Consider the following 20,661-nt stretch of genomic DNA (forward strand, 5'->3'; position numbering starts at 1 on the left):
CCTTATCCCACTAACCCAATATCCTTTCCATGACAACTGTGGAGATGCAGAGGTGATCTCGGTCTCTAGTAACAACGGTTGTCGAACTAACATTCCTTCCCTTCCCCGATGACCGTAAGGACGTGGCCGGCGGTGGTATTGACTTTTCATATTTGAGCTCTCGATTTGTGCATATCGAAGAATGGTAAGCTAATCCCAAGCCCCATTCATTTATTCCCTGTGCAACTTCAATTGTTCTGGTCATTCTAATTGTACGGTCATCTATGCTCATGCTTATGTGAATATTAAAAATTGATGAGGAAAATAAACGCAGTAAGCCACGCTGGGAGTGGTGTTTGTAACTGCCTGTCACTTTCTGTGTGGTTCGGCTGGTGCTATGCCACCCAGATAGTTTTTCTATCCGTTGTGATACGTGTGATTCTGATGAGAAATTACAGCAGTAATAAAGTTATTACATTTCATAGAGACAGTTAGTGCTTTTTTGGTTGGAAGAATACATTTTGAGTTGTGGAATCCGTTTCGCATATATTACGGTTGATAAGATTTTTTTCCCGTTTACGGTAGCCGCAGAGTTCCAACGCAGCTATCAAAGTTCTACCGCAGACCTCGAAATCATACTATCATTCATAATTCAATCATAGTGTGCCTGAAAGAAAAAACGCTTTGGAAAATGGCAACAAACAACAATCATCAAGATGGTATCCAAGGTATCAGTGAAGCCTACTGATGATTTGCCAGTCCTAATCATTGATGTGAACCTACGAAGCCACGAACTACTACAGCCATGCTCTTTCCTCCAAAGATAGAAAAGCAGATGGTTAAGCTTGAGTACTGCACACAAAATCGATCAATTTTGATCCCGGAGAGCCACAATTCAAGTTTCGGTGAAATGAAATGAGTGAGTGAGTGAGTGCTAATCATTTCACCGAAACTTGAATTGCGGCCCGCCGAGATCGAAACTGTCGGATCCCATGTGCAACACTCAAGCCCAACCACCTCCCCCTCCATCTCAGGAATACAACGCACAGTTATAACAGTTCATGGCTTCACAATTAGAATTTCGGGGAAATGAGTCTGGTCAACACTGATGTGAAAGCTGCGGTTGCTTTTCGTTCAACATTAAAACGGAATTTTTTCTCTAAAATTGCAATAATCGTTGTGCTAGGTGTAGGAGTGATTATTTTAATCAAGAATGAATTGTCCAGTTTTACTATTTTCGTCCAAAGTGAAAATTCAATACAATGCAAAATTGTCACATATTAGTTTAAATTTTAAGTTCTTCGAAAATGTTTATTTTCATTTTTTCTGTAAAATCTTTATAAATCTGTATAGTTTTGGCGAAATTCTTTATACAGAATCTGTATATCTGTATTTTTCCTAAAAATCTGTAATCTATATATAGAGATTCTTGGTCACAAAATATTCGAGAAAATCTGTAAAATACAGATAAATCTGTATGTGTGGCAACCCTGAACATCAGTGCGCTGCTTTTGGCGATGATCAATCGCATGACAAACGAAATCATTTGCTTAGACCGGAAACGATGAATTTGTTCCAATTTAAGTTCCAATTTTTTCAATGAAACTAGAGCTATTTCAGAGGGTTTAAAAAGCGAGCAATGGCGCTTAAACCAAAGCTCTTTAGCTAGGGCACAAAGTGGAAATATCACTGTCCCAACCCTGGAAAACACGCGAGTGATGTGACAAATTTCTTAGCTACGTCACTCCTAACAACTTAAATCCGGTCATATCACTCGCTTAAACTGAATCCTTGACCATTCCCTCCCTCATCGAACTCCTTGACATCTATGAGAGCATCGGTGAGTCACTGGCCTCTCTTTAAGCAGGTGTCGTACCATCATTATCCTTCCCTTTCCTAGTAACGGAGAAAATGAGCGTAACCGGCAATGGAAATTGTCATGTCTTTTAATCTCTGAGCTTATATAAAGTTGTCGTATCGCCTTAAATTTGAACTTATTCAATAATGATTTTGAATAAGGAAAAATAAGTGCTTCGTGAAGCCCAAGCAGGACAGTTCGGTTTTGCGTCGTCCGATAGATTTAGCTCACGTTTTCGTCGCCGGAGATTTTTTTTCCTGTTTTGGAGCGTCTTGCTGGGTAGTGTTTCATGAAGCCCAAGCAGGACAGTTCGGTTTTGCGTCGTCCGATAGATTTAGCTCACGTTTTCGCGCATGTTTTCGTCGCCGGAGATTTTTTTTTTCTGTTTTGGAGCGTCTTGCTGGGTAGTGCTTCGTGAAGCCCAAGCAGGACAGTTTTTACATTCAGAAATGGAATAGTGAAAAGTGAAAAATGAAAAAGTGATTTGTTTGATTTGTGTCCTCAGTACTGTTGGTTTTTGGCTGCTCTAAGTTCACCGAACCATCCGGAGGTGACAGGCAGCACATACATTTAGAGAATCAATCCGGTGAGTTTGTTCCAGTATGATACTTTTTCTTTTGTGAGCCTTCCGGATCGTTTTTGTCCGCGTCGTGGAACTTCTGATCGTTTCTTGAACGGAAAATGTTATTTTCGGAGTTTGATAATTATGTTCAGATTGCGCATTCTGTCCGGGCGGGTTTTACGCAACTAACAATCGGTTGTGGATGCTTTTTAACCGTTCGATGACCCTGGAGGGATCGATTCTGCTTTTCGTATAATTTTGAGCAGAAAAACCGACTGTGGTATCCTAGGGTGTTTAGTTTGAACGCGCTTCCTTTCGTTTTTCGATTATCTAAAAATACAGTACCACCCAGTACAGTTTTTCAATGGGCACAGTACAGTTTTTCAATAGGCGTGATTTTTTTTTTTTTTTTTTACGCGTATCGTTATTTTATACAATCCGATGACCCTGGAGGGATCGTTTTTGCTTTTTACTGGTTATTGAGCAAAAATATTACTGCACAATCGGCAAGCATTTCGCGAAATACTATTTATACTATAAATAAGCTATTGTTTTCTCTTTTGATTGCCGGCATTCAAAAGATTAATTTGAAAACGCTAAAACAACAAATGTTTATGGTCTATCGCCAGCTTTCTAGGCGAATCCTGACAATATACCTTCCCCAACCTCCAACTCCGTAGCACTTATGAGGGTGTCGCTGAGTCGGTGGCCTCTCATTAAGTAAGTGCTACATCAACATTTCCTTCCCCTATCCCAAGTTACGGTAAAGATGGGCGTGGCCGGGAATAGCGATATTCATGCTTTTAGTATTCTTGTTTATGATTTGAACAAGGTATACTCCCCTGCCTTGTTCTTGAAAGTAGTCAGGATGAGATTATTAAAAAGAAACATGAATGTTGCTAGTATCCAATCTACGAAGTATACCGTAACTACGCTAACGCTAACGCTAACGCTAATGATTTTGAATAAGGAAAAATAAGTGTGATCTCGCAAGAATAATGGAAAACCATCATAATTTGAAAGTGAGAATGTATTTAGTACCACATTTAAACTAAATATGGTCAAATTACAATTTTTGTGTAGCACCTCCTGTTCTCCAGTATCGGACAGCTTCATTTGCTATATATCTTTGTAATTTTTGCACCGCTGTCTTCAAATATATTCATTTTTCACGGATTTTTTTAATCAAGGTATCAAAGATGCAATAAAAATAAGAAGAATGAAAATTCAGAACAACACGTGAAATTTGTTATTTTTCATTATATATGAAAGAGGTTTTTGATGAACCACTTGCACACTAAGTAAAACCCAAATTACTCTTGAGAATGTTGAATAAAGTAAAATGCTAATCCTAGAGTAAAAACATTTAATGATATACAAATTTACAGAATTTGAGGCATTTCCAGATCGTGTCTGGTATTGGGTGCCACCTTTCAATAATGGTCAATTTGGTACTAAAATACATCATCAAAGTGCTATGTCAAAATTCATATTTATATTTTCAAATTTATTTTTGTACGCTTCAGAAACGATAATAGCATAATAATAGCATAATAATAAATAGGCACCAAGACCGTATAAAATAAATAGTTTTTGAATTACGAGTTCGACGGCTTAGGTGTCCGGTACGGGGGGATCTCCCCCTAATTGGAATAAGAGTTGTAAAGTAAATAACATGACAGATTTTTTTATGCAATCTACGATATACTCGGTCGCCACGCAACGCAACGCAGTCAAATTTCCTGTAACCATCGACTCATGGAGGTTTCACTGCATAATGGTAAGAAGTAAATAAGTAAAGAAGTAAACAGCATTTTTTATCGTACGGTACATCGTGTAACTGGGCGATGACCCATTTCAAGTAAAGACGTTTCTCATGAGGACGGTTTGGCGTAATGAACGTTTTGCATAAAGCAGTTTCATAGAAGAAAAGGTAGCATTTTAAAGAAAGCATATACACCCTATTCAGTTTTTGCACGTTTCACACATTTTTTTCCTGCCAAAACCTTATGTTTGCATGAAACTTCGGGAAATGGTGTTACTTTTTTGCATGGGTTTTTGAAATTTTTGTATGCAACCCCCGTGCAAAAATAGAATCGGCTGTAATTCCCATTAAGCCAAACGTTCTTATGCGAAACGTCTTAATGCGAAATGTCCCACCACCGTGTAACTGTTCAAACGTGTAAGTTGTTGTGGCATTTGATCGAAAAAGTATTTAGTTTCACAAAAGAATTCTGAATTTGGAGAGAAAAACTTGCTCAAAACATAAAGGATGAACACAAAGCAACTAGATTCTTGTTTTGAAAGACTACATACCTGTTGTTCGGTCTTCATTTCGGCAGGAAGATGTGCCGGTGCATTTTACTCCGGGGAACTGGAATTTCGTACTTCAACTTAATAAAGTTTTACCAAACATGAACAAATGTTGTTATCGAAAGGCTAAACTTTTGAAAAAAAAGTCTGGACTGAATTTTTACGCAATCTTATGCATGAAATCAACATATTTTTGGGAGGAATTTACTTAAAATTCTGAGAGATCACATAAACATCAAGTAGATTTCTTTCTCAAAAAATCTTATATCAGGTTCTCTTTAAATTCTAGAAATGATATCTACGACGAATTCTCATCATGATAGGATTCCAATTAGGAATATTTAGTAACAATAATTTTCACAACACCCTGGGTGTAGTTTTCGAACACTTCCAGGTAAATTTCTGACAGAACTCGGATCAGAATTCAGCGGACTCGATGTATGAAACAGGATTTAGAAACAAATTTTGGGCAAGATTCTGACGGAGTGGTTGAGACAATAATTATTTTCATTCAAAATATCCTGAAACCTTTCTCACAAATCTGTTACAGGATTCTCAAATGGCTCAAGTCATTTTTTTAATAATACCAGATATAATTCTTATAGGACCTGTGTCGACAGCAGACATGATTCTGTGAAGGTATTTTGAAAAAATGACATTCAAAAGAATTCTATGCAAGTTTTTGATAACTAAGCACTGTAGGGCATTTTACAGAGTTCTGTACAGGATTGTCACCATCAATTAACTATTTAAAAAAATAATTCCACTGACTGACTGACTGGTGGAGTTGGAATTAAATCAAATACAGTTTGCTGATGTCAAAGAGAGATTTTTATCATATATTTGTTCACACCAGCTGTTAAATTCACACAAAGATTGAAAGCCGAAAGTACTAAAAATGTCTCCTATTTTCACGAAAGCTACACACTGGATTTAATGGACAGAATACCGATGATGCACATCATGAACATCGATTTCTCCTTCGGCATGTTCGTGGTGATAAGGAAAGTGCAAGTAGCTTTCGTGATGCGGATGATGATGATGCTCATAATGATGTGGATGGTGATAAAGATGAGGATAGTGATGCTCATAATGATGTGGATGATAATGCTCGTAGTGGTGTGGATAATGATGGTGATACGGATGGTGATATTCATCGTGATGTAGATGGTGCCCGTAGTGATGTCCGAGTTCTAAAACTAAAACATTTCAATAAAATACCAATCACATTTTATTCACTGATAACACTTACGGGCATCTATTAGACTTCGAGTTATCCGATGTTGCAGCCGAGGCAGCTTCTCCGTTCGGCTATTGTCATCTGTCTCAGCTTCCAAAATGGACCGTCCTCGATACGACGAACATTTCACTAAATGTACGCAGAACACCAGCCAAATTGTTCCAAATGCAATACTGCAGATTTTCATGATGCACAGCCTCACACCTGAACTGATGAATATGAAATGAAAACCTGAGATAGAAGAAGCTACACTTATAGACTTGTCCACAAAATTTGGGCAGTTTGACATACCGATAAACTTAATTACATTTTAATTTTTACATGTTTCATTTTCGCTGTGCTTCACACGCAAGATACAAGACCCAAGCTAGATATACAACACCTTAACCCTACTCACAGGTCATCAACACGTTTGAACGGAATATGCACACTTCTAGCCAAAATTGCATCAAGCAAATGCATTCTATCAGTTGTTACTCTGAATCGGCACGTAAAATGTTCTTCCTAATGTTAAAACACCAACGGATACGCACATCGTGACCAACAGATACGTATTTAGACAGCATTCGCAACAAGTCAAGTAAGCGCACTAATTAAATCGCCTTTAGGTAGGCAATCTAAAATTCGACAAATGTGTTAAGGGTACGCGAGAGGTACGATTGTGAACCGTTGAGATACGCACGATTGAATGTGCCTGTTCGCAATGTACAGTCACCCTACAGTTATGATTCGACTAAGGGTCATTTTTCATGATTAAAAACATGGGGACGCTGTACAAACTAAAATTACCTTCCTGACACTGCAAAATATAATTGTTTTTGTGAATACAGCTCAAAATTCGCGGTTATTTACCAAATCGACTCATATTATGGATCAGAACACTATAAAAGCAATTTAACTGCGAGTTTTGGAATCGTCTTATCTTTGATTCATAACTGTGGTATGGTTTTCAATGCCCCACAGTTATGAATCAGCGCTTCTGGGACTACGGTTGACATTTTGTTTCCTACGAACGGAAAAAAAAATACTTAAGCATATTAGGGGAAAAGCACCAATTTTCAACCCATTCATACGATTTTGGCCTACATTGTATGAAAATCCGAAAATTGGCACAGAATTCTTGTAGGTCGAAAATTAGTGCTTTTCCCCTATGATTGATTGCGATGCTCTACAGATTTATGGTTCTCGTACAGTCACCCCACAGTTATGGATCAACTAAGGGTCATTTTTTAGAACAAAATGTGATTAAAAATCATGGTGATGCTTTACAGAACAAAATTACCTCCCTGGCACTGCAGAATATAGTTGTTTCTGCGAATACACCTCAAAACTCTCGGTTATTTACCAAAAAGTATCGATTTCACCGGAAATTCAAACGATGTCGACCCCACAGATGTGGATCAGTGGAAGAAGAGGATCCGTATTATGGATCAAATCGATTCATATTATGGATCAAAGTACTATAACAGCAATTTATCTGCGAGGTAAACGAATGGTGTGCTAGTGAAAGCATACGTTTTGGCGTTTATTTCGGAAGCGCCTTATCTTTGATTCATAACTGTGGTATGGGTTTCAATGCCCCACAGTTATGAATCAACGCTTCTGGTAGGGACGTTCCGATACTTCCGATATATCGGAGTATCGATATTTTGCTTTCGATATTCGATAATTTGGTATCGATATTTCCTATTCAATATATCGGTGGTATCGATATTTTCTTCCAATATATCGTACATTAATATAAGGAAAACAATTGTAGGGTTTTTTCTATTCATAATTCATTTTATGTATTTAAAAAGTACTTACCATTCGAATTGTACTATAATGTATCTCAACAGAAGATCTTTATGTTCATAACAGTCAAAATACGAATAATCTTGAGTATTCAATGATTTTTTTTTCGAATCTTATAAAACTAAACGATAATCGTATCGAATCAAATATCGATACTTTGCAGTATCGGAACGTCCCTAGCTTCTGGTAATACGGTTGACATTTTATTTCCTACGGACGGAGAAATATGCTTAAGCATATTACAATGGATCATTGAAGGTAACTCTTTCGGCGCTCACCGCATCAAAACAGCGGCGCTACCGTATATGGAATTTAACATTGTGACAGCATCTCTGTTATGTCAAACACACAAGACTACGGTGGCGCTATCTGTGCTTTTCATAGCGGCCGTTTAGGTTATTTTAATGATCCATTGATTGCGATGTTGTACAGATTTATGGTTCACGTACGTAAAATGCGTTCTGCGTAATTGCAACTCTATTTGATGAGATATTTGCTTTTTAATCCAACTTTGATCCATATCTGTGTGCTATCCATAACTGTGGGGTGACTGTAGGTAAAATGTGTTCAGCAAAATTGCACCTGTATTTGATGAGATTTACCCATTTTATTCCAACTTTGATCCATATATGTGTGCTATCCATTACTGTGGGGTGACTGTACAATGGGCAAAAACGATCCAAAATGCAGAAAGTTGCAGTCCAGACGATTCAGTTTTCCAAAATATATTGCTGTGTGCGTTTGAAATACAAATATCGAATGCGGGAACACCAAATGCGGTAAGATTGTTCATTAGAAATGCGGTGTCAAAAATAGATTTTTCTTGCTAGGGCGGTGGTAATTTCTATAATCGTTGATATGTGTTCTTTGATTGTTTTGTGTTCCTGCATTTGGAGGACGTTTAGCCAAGATTTGCATCTCAAATGCAAACAGCAATACCGTTTTGACTCATATTCCGAACAATTAAGACCAGCAGTGTTTTAGTTTTTTGCCAAAGTATAACGGTTAACTGTTGGGTGTGCGGACAAAAATGTTTATTTGAACTGTTTTAGTATTGTTTTAACAAAATAATATAGAACAACATTTTGATTCAAATGCCGAAAACTGTGTTCATTCTTTCTCATATTCCGAACATTTTGATTCAAATTCCGAACAGCACGAATAAATCGTATTCAAATGAATAATTTTGCAAATAAATTTATCTGAGCTTTTTTCCTGACCTAGAGCTAGAGAATCATCACTACTCCCGAGGCATAAAATAGATTGGAATATGCTAAAATTGAACTGCAATTGACTGTCATTTTTCATTGTATTCCTGGAAGAGTCTGTTGACGATCTATTGATTAATTGCTACATAACTCCCAAAGGGCACTCTGTAAAAGCTATTGGCTGAACTGTTGTAAACATTTCTGCAAGATATTAATTTATTATCTCCTAAGAAATGATTTGATCATATTTCCCATGAGCATGAGCATGATTGACTGCCCGCAGATGCTACTCCGTTATTGAAAGAACAGCTGTACTTACACAGGGAAACAACAGACGCTACTCAGGATCTGCAGAAACCTCGATGTGTAGGTACAGGTGCTCTCATGATTATGTCAAACAATAACGGCGCCAGCTGCGTCCGAATGCAGGTCAATTTAGGGGTGTGAGGGAAATCTTGACGTGTTACTTGCTTTACGGAAGCCGAGGAGTCCCCTGCACTTCCACAAGTAGACACTGGGAGTTTGGATATGGGAAAGGTTTGGGCAAAGGATTCGTTTTGGTAAACGATAAATATATGATTTCAAATGAATGCACCTAACTGGATTCGCGATATTACTCAATAAAAGCATTAAACGCCAAACAAATGTTCGTCACTCGCCCTACAGGAGCAAGCGACAAGATCAAAGGATCAAACACTACTAACGCGATCCGATACTATTTCACCGTGATACGCGAACGACGCGCGACATGTTTGATCCTGCTCTCATCGCCAGCCCCCACAGGAGTAAGCGTCAATGTTGAAGGATCAAACAGAACTCGATTTATTCATATTTCCCATGATTCATAAAAATAGAGTATATTTCGGAGAATTTCTAAACCAATTATTGTCGGGTACACTAAAAATGCTTGCACAATTCAATTTCAAATTCCATCGAAATATTTGAAGGAGTTTCTGCAAGCTAAAGCATTTATCAAGAATAAATTAATCCAGTTAATAAAACAAATATTCTCTTTTGATTGCCGGCATTCAAAAGAATAAATTTACAACACTTAACCACAAATACCCTGTGTCTATCGGTAGCTTTTCTGGCGAATCCTGACGTCAAACCTCTCCCAACCTCCTCCTCCGTTGAACTTATGAGGGTGTCGCTGAGTCGGTGGCCTCTAATTAAGTAAGTGCTACATCAACATTTCCTTCCCCTATCCCAAGTTACGGTAAAGATGAGCGTGGCCGGGAATATCAATGTTCATGCTTTTGGTAATATTGTCCAAGATTGGGCCAAGGTTTACTTCCCAGCCTTGTTCCTGAAAGCAGTCTAGATAAAATTATCAAATTACACATGAATGTTGCTAGTATCCAATCTACGAAGTAGATGTCGGACGCTGACGCTATAAACTTGAAGTGGAATTTAGTTGATATCAATTCCAACACATCTTTAAATAATTTTTCAGTTGCACCAATAATACAGCACGATTTTGTTCTGTTCTCAGTACGTTTTTTCAATGCATACTTTTAACATACGGGCCTGACTTGCGATTCAGGACAGTCCAGAAATTATAGTCGACTCTCCACTACTTGATATTATATTACCGTAAAACGGGGTAACTTTGATAATGCGGGTAACTTTGATAGTGCGGGACCCACCGCATATTGAACGAAATATCATAATTTCAGTTAATCGGTTAAGCAAAACGGATGTAAAACTAAAGAATATTAGTATGACACTACATCTAAGCGCTGTTTTCATTTCAATCGAGAACATTTGAGGCTTTTTATACGAATATTAAAACTTGATACGATCTTAGCATTTTCCAAACGCTTACAAAAAAACTGTTTTACGATCACTATGTGATGTAGTTTTGAATAGTTGGTCACTTATCTTTGACAGCCTAGTTATCATAGAGCTTCAATATAATCTCAAATCTCTTAGCGAAAAGCATTTTAACAAACTGGAACCATTTTTGTAATCTTAGTCAGAAATTTCCATATAACGTTAAACGCCTAGAGGTATGTAATACCCTATAAATGTTACGTAATTCATTCAATTTTGTTCGATTTATACTGCATTATCAAAGTTACCCCAAAACAGAAAACCGACTTTCGATTATATGCAAAATTATATATCCATTCAAAATAAATCTTTTGGCAATCTATCAACTGCAATCGATAGCTAGGATGCCAGTAGGTACTTGTTTTAAAAATAAAAATTATAATTCTTTGAAACAACATGCATATTCATTCAAGTTTTCTTCGAAAAAACTATCAAAGTTACCCCGTTTTACGGTACTCCATAAGTCGACATTCCCATATCTCGATGTCTCCACTAGTCGATGTCGCGTGTAAGGAAAACTTCTCTCGATATCTATTTAAAACTTATTATTTGGGAAAACATGGACTACTTCTTGTTTGTAAGTGAATAAAGACTTGTAAGTTGTGAATAAACGCACGGTAAATGCTGAGCATCGCGTACCTCGCGTACCTGCATTAATGAACTAAATCTCTTTGTATGGTCCTTGGCCTCCTGCCTAGCAACTCCTATCCCTACCTCTTCATGGTACTGCCCGGGGTACTGGCCGGAGTATTAGCAACTCAAGCAATTAGAGAAGATCGGGTAACTAACCCCGGTCTCAACTTTGATCGTATGCTGATATGGAAGGCGGGGTTTTCTTCTGCAAATAAGACTCTAAGCTTAACTGTGCACTATGCTGCCCATAACTGCATATTTGTAACATTCGACAAAAGTAGGCATTGAGTAAATGGCATACCAAGTGTGCATTTTATTGCAGTATGGGAGGAAACTAAAATTTCAAAAAATTACCTGAAACTCAAAAGTGCTTATATGAGGCTGATATTTTGTACAACTCATATCACATACTAGGTGAATAGTCAGAAAATAATTCAGATAGAAATTTCATTGCTATCACATTACGAGGCACATTTATAATCTCAATGTGACTGTTATGCGGTTATAATTACCAATGTGACAAAACAACTTGGTATTTTTTTTCGAATTTTCAAGAACAATCTCACAGATTTCATTAAGTTGATCGAAAGTATTTATCATTTGATGACTCTCCGTTAGACCTATTCATATTTTCAAATATGTCTGGAAACTCCCCAGTCAACCAATACTTTGATTTTTCATTGCGAAATGAACTTCTGGCCAAAATTTCATTCAATTTAGAGTATATTTAGTTGTGCTTCAAATCAATTATGCGTTTTTAGGCTATTTTAAAGCTTTAAAAAATCATAACTACCGAACGAAACATCACAATTTATCGGAAATACCTCTACATAGTAGTTTATCCAATTCTACGAACTTTTGCCGAACACGATTTTATGATTGGAGCAAGTTTTAACATAGTTTGGTTGAGGTTTGTATCTCGAGGTTCTTGAAAATCACTATTTTTAGGGAGTTTTCTCTCTGAAAAACATACCTGCATGAAAATTTCGTATTTTTAATTTCCAGACATGATGACAATACATATCTTAAGGTCAAACCCGTTCAAAGTTACCATTTATCTTACGAAAATAAATTGAAAAAAATAAGTAATTATAAAGCGCATTTGTAAATCCACTGTGGGTGAGCCAAGAGCACCACCGTGAGCTTCAAGGAATACAAAAAAATGAACACGTTAGCACTGCCTTTTCTCAGTCGATGATAATGATTGTTTTCATATCGTTCTAAATGATCAGTGAAATGCGATCAAAACAATCATCACTCGGAAAGAAAAAGCAATGCTAACTTGTTCAATTCATTCGTTTCCGGTACATGTGTCATGCATGATTTGATTATCATCAGGTTGCGACGGATCTTTGGGCATTTATTGTAATTTATTGCCTTAAGGCCGCACGGGACGTCATCATAATCACCCTATTCATTTCAAGAAGCAAATCCCAAGAACCACTCCATGTATCGATGCGAAAATGTATCACTATGATTCTATATGTGTAGTGCACAACCCGATAAATTTACAGCTTTATCGGTTCATTAAAACTCGAGATTTGCTTCCACAAAGTTTTGATGATTATTGTTAGAGTGAGATGAAAGATAGGGAAAATAACACGATCTCCCGTGTCCCCTTAAGCAACATGTAGTCTTTTGATGGTCAATTAATTCAGAAATGTATTTTGTTTTATTCTCGTTGACTAGGGCCTGAAAAAATAATGCCAATGGGTGTTTTATATACCATGTATATTGAGAAAACTGTAATTTCTAGGTACTGCGGAGTACAAATTTGGATCAAACAATGTTAAAACTCAATTTAATCTTATTAGCGTGTTCGAGAAACTTTAACAGAATAGAATTAGCTTTCAAATAGTGGTAATAGCAAGTGGTTTTGATTTTCCACATGCTAGTTATGATTTTTTAAGCCTTGAAATAAGCCCAAAAACACATTTTCAACTTGAAGCATACTGAAATCTTTATCAAATGAGCTGAAAATTTGACCAGACAATGTTGTTGGCATGAGAATGCCGAACTTGACCGGTAGATTTCCAAACAATATTTCGCCAATTCACTCAATTCATGGCCGCTTCTCTCCATCCTCCACTTCGTCCCACGCTCTCCAGGTCCTGGTGCAACGGTCAAACCATCTAGCTCGCTGCGGCCCACGCCATCTTGTTACGACCGGATTCGTGGCAAACACCATCTTTACAGGGCTGTTGTCCGGCATTCCTGCAGCATGCCCTGCCCAGCGTATCCTTCCAGCTTTAGCCACCTTCAGGATACTGCACTATGGTTCGGCCAGGCGGCCAAAACCTCAAAAATCAAAATGGTTTTCTCCGAACGGTAATATTTTTCCCGACTACCTATCAAATTGGTGGTTTAAATCCAAAGTTTTAGGTAGATTCATTGAATTTTGAATTTTATACGACTCTAGTGGACCGTGGACATGATTTTTCAAGAAAATTCGTAATTGCGATCCATAATCCAGCTATTTATGAATTTAAAGAGAGCTCAAACCGCCATGGTATCTTCAGAGAAGTTTTTTCTAGATATAGTAATACCTTCATATAATGTAACTCGATTTTTATTTTCGTTACGTTATATCGAAGCAAAACATTCTTTATTCTAAATTTCGTTCAACATGTATTGTTTGATGATAAAATTGATCTAAAACTGATATTATTGACCTAGTAGGTTTTACAGTCTTTCTCACGTATTTTTTTTTCGATATTTCTCTGTGTTTATTTTTCCTATTTCTTTTGTTTTTCATTGTTTTATTTTTGAGTCTCTATTGCAATAATCCTTAAAGAAACGTATTCCGGAAAAACCTTTGGAGGAATCCTCGAACACTCAGTAACTCTAAATGAAATTCAAAAATGAAATCTTTCTGAATTTTTAAAAAAGATAGCTGAATTCTTTAAAAAAAATAAAGCAGTCCATGAACATTTCGAGCAGGCAAGCATGGGAAACACTCACTCAGTTATTTGCGTTTTCCTCACTCGCTTCTACGCACAGTAGGAAGCGAGTGAGCCGTTTCTTTAACCAAGCCGAACGTTTCAATTTCCAGTGCCCATTCTGCTTTTTCAGCGAGCACTAAGCGAAACGAAAAAACGGCAACTTTGAACTTTGAATGGATCACTGAAGGTAGTTTTTGCAAAGGCTCACCGCATCGAAACAAAGGCGCCACTGTATATGGGATTTAACATTGTGACAGCATTGCTGTTCTGTCAAACACACAAGACTACGGTGGCGCTATCTATACTTTCTATGGCGGCCGTTTTGGTTATTTTAATGATCCATTGCTACCGATTCTGAAAGCCGAATGCAAAACCGAATGATTGTGTACATTCTGATTCCGTTCGAGTGGCATTCAGGTTTGAGTGTTGATGAGCGTTCACTGACTGGAAATCCACACCTCGGAATGATTCAGTGAGTAGGAACGCGCTCATTAAGTGCAGTGCATTCGGCGAATGGATGCTAAATGCGTTCACTTGTGCCTCGCAGATACAAGTGTATTGATTGCTAGGGATTTCTTCAGGAATTATTATTATTATTATTATTCATCCATCTGACATTATTGTCTACATGAACGGCTAACCTACTTGCACTAATTACAATTTTACATCAAGTTAAGTCTAAATGTAAGAAATCAGCTCTGCGCATGAGGCGTGGTGGCACATTTAAACTCAGTTGACTTAAAATATTTGGCGAGTCTATTTCTCCTGTGAGAATTTTTCCCACAAATAAAACTCGGTGCAAGTTACGTCTGCTGGCAAGAGTTTCTATCCCTAATAATCGACAACGATTCTGATAAGGTGGAAGTTCGACTGGATTATTCCAGGGAAGATGTCTCAACGCGTATCTGATAAATCTAGATTGTACTGCCTCAATTCTAGTTTTCCAGATATCCATATAGGGGCTCCAAACTACAGAAGCATATTCAAGGCCCGGACGCACTAAAGAGAAATATAAATTTCGTAGGCTATATGGATCGCGAAATTCTCTGGAAAATCTAATCAAAAATCCTAAATTTTTGTTTGCATTAGCAATTATGTTCGCATAATGATCTCTGAACGTCAAGGCTGAATCTAACTTTACACCGAGATCCTTCACAGACGTTACCCTCACTAATGGTTCATCGCAAAGGGAATAACACCAATCTACAGAACATTTTTTACGCGTGAAGGATATAACTACGCATTTGTTAACGCTTATTAGTAATCGATTTTTGCCGCACCAGTTTGCAAAAATATTCGCCAGTCGTTGAAGCTCTAAACAGTCGTCAAGAGTTTTGATTACAAGGAAGATCTTCAAATCGTCTGCATACAGAATCCTGCAGCCTGGCGGAAGAACTAGACATACGTCATTAAAAAATAAAGAGAACAGGAGTGGCCCTAAGTTGCTCCCCTGAGGGACACCTGATTGATTGCAGAAGCAATACGATTCGATATCACCTAGCTTCACTGACAGACGACGATTGGTCAGGTATGACTCGAGCCAACAAACGAAGCCGTCGGTGGCTCCCATGTGCTTAATTTTCGCCAGAAGCAAACGATGGTCAACGCGGTCGAAGGCAGCTTTCAGGTCCGTGTATATTGTGTCTACTTGAAGTCCGCGGTCCATGTTTTTGACGCAGAAAGATGTGAATTCTGTCAAACTGGTTGAAGTCGATCTGCCCGAATAAAACCCGTGTTGGTCATATGAAATATACTGCTTTGCCTCGCTGAATAGTACTGTTCCCACGAGAATTTCTAGTAGTTTGCATCCAGCGCACAGTGACGTTATTCCGCGATAGTTGGCAATATCTCGTTTGTCCCCTTTTTTGAAGACCGGAAACATTACACTTCTCTTCCAGATTTCAGGAAACTTAGATTGCGTCATTGATTTATTGCAAATGGACATCAATGGTTCGCAAAGAGCATCTGCACATTTCTTCAAAATCGCAGGAGGGATTCCATCAGGTCCAATTCGCCAAGATGATTTCAATCTTCCGATTGCGGTTTTGACTTGTTCAACTGAAAAGCTAATGTTGCGCATATCAAGTACATTTTCCGGAACGTTAAGTAGTGCGTCCGTAATTTCATTGTCCGAAATTGATTCACTGTTGAAAACGCTCGAAAAGTTAAGGGCGAATAAGTTACTCAGTTCTTCTGCGGTACTAGCAACATCGTCTTGCAGAAACATGCGAGAAGGTAGTCCTGATTCTTTCCGTTTACTGTTAACATAGGACCAGAAACGTTTAGGATTGTGTTTCAAATCATTTTCTGTTTTTTGCACGTGCAGCTGGCGATTGTAGTTCTTATACGCATTGCTTGCTTCAGTGAAAACGCGTTTAGTACTGGCATTTCTGTTAGCTTTGTATTGACGAAGTGCAACAGGTCTACTCTCCATGGTATTAACACCAGCTGGCGATTGTAGTTCTTATACGCATTGCTTGCTTCAGTGAAAACGCGTTTAGTACTGGCATTTCTGTTAGCTTTGTATTGACGAAGTGCAACAGGTCTACTCTCCATGGTATTAACACCAATTTGTCAAAAATGTCGAATGTGACTGTTATGCAGTTATGGGCAGTATGGCCCTCCGAACATTTAGGGGGAATGGTCCTCCAGAAATCTAAGGGATTGGTGTAGGGCCCTGCTAGCCTGCCGAAAAAAATACATTTGCACAGGAACATCAACAAGAGAATACGGACCAAAGCAATCGGCAAAGACCACAGCGATGGGAATGGATTAGCGATTAGAAACTCAATACGTGCAACTGCAAATCTCTCAACTTCATCAGAAGCACACGCATATTCTGCGGAATACTGAAGATCCGCAGGTTCAGCATCGTAGCACTGCAGAAGGTGTGCTGATCAGGACCGATGATGTGAATGTTTATAGAGGTAACCATATCATAGACCAGAGCTGCGGCAACATACGTGAGCTGGGAACAGCTTTTATAGTGATGGGATGCAGAGGTGGTGGCCGATCAATGAAGGAATGCGCCAGTTAGCTTCAACTTCAGCATCATAAACGCGCATATCTCTCACTTCGAACGCACTGATGATGACAAGGACGCATATTACGCGCAGCTCGAACGCGATTACGACGTAGCTCAATCCACAGGACAGGAGGTCAGGAGAGGGAAGACGATGGCTACGTCAGCATAGTGGACAGTGGAAACCAACCAGCTCCCATGATGGGGGATGTTATGGATGCCATTCAACAGCTCAAGAACAACAAGGCCACTGGCAAAGATGGTACCGGAGCCGAACTTATCAAGATGGGCCCGGACAGGTTTGCCGCTTGTTAGCATCGGATGCTAGTCAGAGTCTGGGAAACGGAACAGCTACCGGAGGAGTGGAAGCAAGACGTTGTATGCCCTACCTACAAAAAGGGCGACAAATTGGAATGTGAGAATTATCGTGCAATCACTAAACGCCGCCTACAAAGTGCAATCCCAGATTCTATTCCGTCGTCTATCACCTATAGCAAACGATTTCGTGGGAAGTTATCAAGTAGGTTTCATCAACGGCCGCTCGACAACGGACCAGATCTTTTTCGAGTGACAAATCCTCCAGGAATGCCGTGAGTACCAGGTCCCTACGCGTCATCTGTTCATCGATTTCACGGTATCATACGACAGTATTGACCGTGTAAAGCTATGGAAGACCATGGGCGAAAACAGCTTACCCGGAAAGCTCCCAAGATTGATTAGAGCAACGATAGATGGTGTGCAAAACTGCGTGAAGATCTCGGGCGAACACTACAGTTGGTTTGAGTCTCAGCGGGGACTACGGCAGGGCGATGGACTTTCGTGCCAGTTGTTCAATATTGCGATTGAAGGTGTCATGCGGCGAGCCGGGCTCAACAATCTAGGCACGATTTTCACGAGATCCGGACAATTTGTTTGCTTCGCGGATGACATGAATTTGTTCACCCGCCTGAAACGCGAAGCAACAAGAGTCGGACTGATGATGAATGTGTCGAAAACAAAGTACATGCTGATAAGCGTAACTGAGCGTGACAGGGCCCGCCTAGATAGCAGTGTCACGATAGACGGGAATACCTTCGAGGCAGTGGGCGAGTTTGTCTACCTCGGATCCTTGCTGACGACCAACAATGTTAGTCGGGAAATACGAAGGCGCATCATCAGTGGAAGTCGTGCCTACTTTGGGATCCAGAAGAAACTGCGGTCTAGAAAGATTCACCCCGTACCTAATGCACGATGTACAGAACGCTCATAAGACCGGTAGTCCTCTACGGGCATGAACGTGGACTATGCTCGAGGAGAACTTGCAAGCTGTTGGAGTTTTCAAACGCCGAGTGCTAAGGATGATCTTCGGCGGCGTGCAGGTGAACGGTGTGTGGCGGCGAAGAATGAACCACGAGCTTGCCCAACTCTACGGCGAACCCAGTATCCTGAAGGTGGCAAAAGCTGCAAGGATACGCTGGACTGGGCATGTTGTAAGAACGCCGGACAACAGCCCTGTAAAGATGGTGTTCGCCATGAATCCGGTTAGAACAAGAAGACGTGGAGTGCAGCGAGCTAGGTGGATTGACCAGGAGCTCCAGGACCTGGAGAGCGTGAGTCGCAGTCGAGGATTAAAAGAAGCGGCCATGAATCGAGTGCATTGGCGAAATATTGTTGCTGAGGTTTTATCAAGTTAATTCATGTAAACCCAAACCAATAAATAAATAATATTATCAAAAAAATATTAATATCAAAAAAATAAAATGACACGCTGGGAAAAAAATAATCATCATATTACAAAACAGGTTGAAAAACAAAAAAAATCGCTTACTAAATTTGGGTCTCTCAAATCTGAAAGTGATGTCAAATTTCTTACCACTCATTTAATCATTTTATTGCAAAATTTAACTTTGAAATTCTGCTTAATGCGCCCAAATGTAGGAAATCTCCTTTGATATAAGTACGTTATTCGAGAAAAACGGTACAGGTCGGACTCGATTATCCGGAGTATCGATTTTTTTTCACTCCGGATAATCGAATCCTCCGAATAATCAAATCACTAAGAAAAAAAAATGAAATCTTTGACAAAAGAACTTAAACATATCCTTTTTTTGTTATTTTATTTATATGATGCGGTGGCGTAGCCAGAAATTTTTTCTAGGAGCACTAGGGGTTTCTACAAGCAAACTTTTTTTTTTTTTGACTAGCACACACAAAAAAACACTTTTTTAAACCCCCCTTTTTTAATTACGTTCTTAACTGAAAAATTATTCATATTGTATATTGCAATACCAAATTATCTTAGATTTATGCATAAAAATTGAAAAACAAGAACATCGAAAAACAAATTCCGGATAATCGAGTTCAAAATTCCGGATAATTGAATCCCGGATAATCGAGTCTCCGGATAATCGAGTCCGACCTGTATTATGTATGTATGTAGGTAGGTAGCCACCATCCTAGCTTGAGTCTTGCTCTGCATGCGGTTCCACTTTACAGTAAAGACAACCTTCATTATCAAACTGAATTCAACATACTATTGTTTGAAGGGCCAAAAGGGGGTGTGGCGGACCCGTAAGTAAAGGCACTTACGCGAAACCCGCGGGAAATAGAGAATCTCCTTCCAATAATATGATCCAACTGCAATATGAAATTTGCAATATCTGCCAAGTTATCCACGGGATGGTTTGTTATAAGAAGGGCGCGTTAAATCCATTACAACTGTTGGGATCGAGTCCGACCTGTATTATGAGAAAAAAAAAACTATGCTTAATACACCCGATTCTGTTTTTGCACGGATTTTTTTTACACGGCCGTGCAAAAAAAGTTTCCATACAAAATTTTCCGCCAAAACCTTATTTTTGCATGAAACGTCGAGAAATGATGTTACTTTTTTTACACGGTTTTTGAAATTTTGAACTGAAAACTTTTTTTGCACGGTACGCATCCCCCGTGCAAAAACAGAATCGGGTGTACAATGGCCAAGTGTACAGCACCTAACACGCGCTTTCAGAATTTTCGTGAGACAACAGCTAGCGCAGCACATTTGGATGCCGATTAGCTGAGAAACGATTTGGTTGGAGACTCGTTGTGCTCCTGAGAAATATGAGTCTAGCATCAATAAACTTAATTAACAAAACTTGACTACCGTTTGGAACGAACTTAAGGCGAAGTAGGCCGTCATTGGAATTTGTACGCATCATTGATGATTGTTGCCAAACCATGTTACAATTTCGAATTGAAGAAAACTAGTTGGTGTTGCACTGACACATCTAAAAAAGTATCAGCATAATCTCTGCAT

The sequence above is a fragment of the Aedes aegypti genome, chromosome 2 (assembly GCF_002204515.2).
Source record: "Aedes aegypti strain LVP_AGWG chromosome 2, AaegL5.0 Primary Assembly, whole genome shotgun sequence".
Taxonomy (NCBI): domain Eukaryota; kingdom Metazoa; phylum Arthropoda; class Insecta; order Diptera; family Culicidae; genus Aedes; species Aedes aegypti.